Raw genomic sequence first — 4,690 nt, forward strand, 5'->3', positions numbered from 1 at the left:
TCATTTTGTCTTTTTGGCCTAAGATTAGAACCTCACCTAGTCTCAGGAGAAAAAATGCAAGTAAAACTGAATTGTCACAAGATTTTCAAAAAGTCTGTGGCTTTGCTGTGGAAAACATGATTATCACTGATAAGAAAAAAAATTTGAATATTTTTTAGTACAATTACAATATATATATATATTATATATATATATATATATATATATATATATATATATATATATATATATATATATATATACATATATATGTATATGTTATACGTATGTATATATATATATATTATATATATATATATATATTATATATATATATATAATTAAAAGTGATGGCTAGTTGTGCATTAATTATTTTCTTAAATGGATTTTCCATATACCTTATTATAGATTTGTGTTCCTTAGAAAGGAAATTTATGACTTGGCTGTATGTAGTCATTTTTGCTAGATTGTGATTTTGGGTTAAGGACCCTTCTTCAGTAGCTATAGGGATGTTCTTTCTTATCAGGATAAGAATTAATCTGATGAGTCTAGTTTAAGTTTTATACTAGAGTTTCTTACTTGCTAATCACTTTGGGGGAGGTCACCTGGTATTTTGGGCAGTGACGAAATGTCACGTGCATTGGAGAGCCTCCGGATTCGTGTTGTGGCGGAATGTGGCATGCTTGTTGTTATAGCGTTTTGTCTCGTATTTGCACTGGTGGCATTTTGTCTCGTATTTGCACTAGTGGCGTTTTGTCTCGTATTGGCATTTGTGGTGTTGTCTCATGTTTGTATTTGCAACGGTTTGTATCATGCTTGGAAGGGCTCTAAGGATGTCTGCTTGTATATTTAGAACTAGCCATCTATTTTAATAATATATGCATTAGAGAAAAACTCCTGCCCAAATACACTTTATATATATATATATATATATATATATATATATATATATATATATATATATATATATATATATATATATATATGTATATATCACTGTTAACCCACTATCATAGAAATAATAATGGAAAGTACAGAGAAACTGTATATTTCGACTACTCTCTGTAGTCCTCTTCAGCAGAATGCTTACATAAGGTTAAGGTACAAGTATATAAAAGACCCAAACCTTAGGGTGCTGGCCCGAGGCCCTCCAGCACCCCTTATGCCTTCACTTTTCTTTTTAGGTTATATGCCCCGTGGGGCTACAGGGAGAAGGATGCCTAGTCCCTCTCCCCGTCCCTTTCTTCTCGCCTCTTACGATCCAAGTGGGATACTTGGTGGCAGTATTCTTTTCCCCCACCACAGGGGGTCGCCGATTAAATGAAGCGGCCTTGCTGTGGATGTGCTGTGTCTTGCGACACTGCTTCTGACCCAGGGCGGTGGGCAGGGTGCAGGGATGACCCGTCATCCAGGAGGTGCTCAGATGAGAGGGAGGGTGGGAGGGGTGTGGAGTGTATTTAGGGATGAAATGGGTGGGAGTGTTTTTATGCCTTTCCCTTTTTGGCTATCTCCCTTGGAAGGGGGGAAAAAGCCTTGGTATATGTATGTATGTATGTACATGTATATATGAAGAAATGAGGGGTATATAGAAGGGGATGAGGAAAGTGGGGAGGGGGGGCTCAGGTCACATGCCCTTGAAATGGTCGTGTCAAAGTAGGACAAGGGGTGATATTTTGTCCAACCGCTTTAGACATGATCTTGTTGACCGCTAACTTGGTAATACAATCTGGGGGCCACTGGCCTTTAGAGGTATTAAAGTTAGGATAATGTTTTATTAGAGAAGATTCTACAATTTTTCTTCTATAGCTACAGTGTGATTTATAAATAATTGATGCATTATCCCAATCTAATCTATGGTCTTTTTGGCTGGCATGAAGGAACACAGCGGAGTTAACTTGTCCATATTTTATGGAGTTTTTATGTTCCTTTAATCTCGTGGACAAATTCCTGCCAGTCTGGCCCCAGTAAACATTATCACAGTCTTTACACGGCAATTTATATACCCCGGAGTTTTGGTCCACATCATCCCTCCGGTGTACATTAACTACCTTTCTAAAAATGCTGTTTGGATAATTGTAAATAAATTTGATTTGATTATTAGGTAGAAGTTTGGAGACCGAGTTGATAGAACCATTTAATGATTCTATCAACTCGGTCTCCAAACTTCTACCTAATAATTTGGAGACTGAGTTGAGAGAATCATTAAATGGTACAATGATTCTATCAACTCGGTCTCCAAACTTCTACCTAATAATCAAATCAAATTTATTTACCTTAACCTTATGTAAGCATTCTGCTGAAGAGGACTACAGAGAGTAGTCAAAATATACAGTTTCTCTGTACTTTCCGTTATTATTTCTCCGATAGTGTGTTAACAGTGATCTTTTACAAATGTGTTATAACATACTATTTTCCAATATATATATATATATATATATATATATATATATATATATATATATATATATATAGGGTGTTTGGAATAAATTTTATTTTTTGATCTTTTGTCATTCCAGAACCATTTGAAGGATTTAATAGTGGTAAAGTGCAACAGATAGCTGATTCTGTGTACTATTGGTGGGTGTGAGAGCTAGAGAGCATGGGTGACTGGAAAGCACCGGAATATTGGAAGAGAGTGACCTGCATCATGATGATTCACACCGGATTAAAAAATTTGGAAACCTTACCTGCAGCTCGGTGTTCCTTGAATACTGTGAAGGCCATGAGATGTGAGCAGGAGAATTGCAATGGAGATGAGGAAGCAGTGGCTAGCAGGGAGGATCCTAGCAGGCATTCTAACTCTGTCTGCACAATGGAATTCATTGAGAAGCTGGAAAAAAGGTGCAGCAAGATCTAGGCAAGGCAATGTGGACCTAGGCGAGAGAGATGGTTGTTGGAGTGGCGACTATGAAGAAAGCGATGAATGAGGATCTTCGCTACTCCTCATACAAGAGGTGCAAGGGCCAACTACTCACTGCCAAGGCCCAAGAGAACCACCTTACAAAAGCCAAGAAACTCCTCAACAAGGTCAAACACCCAGTCAAGCTGGGGATGCTCTGGTTCTTCTCAGACAAGAAGAACTTCTGCCAGGACCAGTTGCACAACATGCAGAACAACAGGTGGCTAGCCTACAGTCTGCACAAAGTCCTGCACTTCATGAAGACCAAGTTCCCTCAAACTGTGATGGTCTTTGGGTGTGTTTCCAGCAAAGGCCATGTCATGCTGCCCCACATCTTTGAAGAGGGACTCAGACTCACTTCAGATGGCTATATTGAGTTGCTGTCCACTGTTGTCAAGTGCTGGGTGGAGAGGGTGGCTGTGGGAAGACCATACATGTGGCAGCAGGACTCAGCTCCATGTCACACCTCCGGGAAAACCCAGAAGTGGCTGTCTGAGAACTTCTACGACTTCACCAGTCCCAACATCTGGCCCCCCAACTCACCTGATTGCAACCCCATGGACTATTATGTGTGGGGTGCAGTTGAAAAAGACACCAATTGTACCGCCTGTAACACCAAGGATGAGCTGATTGCCAGGATCAAACTGGTGTTCAGGCATCTCTTGAAGGACACTGTGAAGGCTGCATGCTGCAGGTTCAGTTCCTGCCTGGAAGCTGAGGGTGGCTTCTTTGAGTGAGCTGTATTTAGCAAAAAATCCTCTAAGAGATGCGCTTTGAATTTTGAGAATGCATCAGTTTTTGGCCAAGGTATGATGTTTTTCTTTCCTTTCTGAAAAAGTGTCAAAATTTATCCCGAATACCCTGTATGTATATATATATATATATATATATATATATATATATATATATATATATATATATGTATTTACCTAGTTGTATTTACCTAGTTGTATTTTACGGGAAGGGGAGCTATGCTCGTGGGGTCCCGTCTTCATATCTCATTTTATCTAAACTATTTTTAAATTCATGTATTGTTTTTGCACACACCACTTTCTCATCTAACTTGTTCCAACTGTCTATTGCTCTGTGAGGAAAGCTGTTCTTTTTAAAATCTCTTCTATAGCTGTCTTTTTTTATTTTCTTTCCGTGTCCTCTTGTATTTCTGTCATCCCATTTTATCAGATTCTCTCTATCAGTAATTTCTATGCCTTTCATGATTCTGTAAATAGCTATCAAATCTCCTCTCTCTCTTCTTTGCTCTAGTGTCTGTAGTTTAAGTTTTTGTAGTCTCTCTTCATATGATAGTTTTTAGAGTGTTGGTGCCAGTTTTGTAATTGCTCTTTGTATCCTTTCAAGTTTTTTTATACATTTTTTTGTACTTGGTGACCATATCGTTGCTGCATATTCCAATCTTGGTCTTATCAGGGTGATTAGGATTTTCCTCACCATTTCTTCATCCAGGTATGTAAATGCCACTTTGATTGTTCTTATTAAATTATAAGTTTCTCCAAAAATCTTATTTATATGTTTCTCAGGTGACATATTATTCATAACAATGACTCCCAGGTCCTTCTCATTTTCTACTTTTTTTATTCCTTCTTCTCCCAAATTATATGATCCTGCTATTCTGTTTTTGCTTTTTCCAAATTCCATTATACTACACTTTTTTGTATTGAACTCCATCTCCCACTTCCTACTCCATTCTTGTACTTTATTTAGATCCCTCTGTAGTGATTCACAATCTTCTTCAGTTTTCACTCTTTTCAGTAGTTTTGCATCATCTGCAAAGAAGCTCATATAGCTTTCAATTCC

Source organism: Oratosquilla oratoria, chromosome 11, assembly GCF_046742065.1.
Source record: "Oratosquilla oratoria isolate Oo_2021 chromosome 11, ASM4674206v1, whole genome shotgun sequence".
NCBI classification, from domain to species: domain Eukaryota; kingdom Metazoa; phylum Arthropoda; class Malacostraca; order Stomatopoda; family Squillidae; genus Oratosquilla; species Oratosquilla oratoria.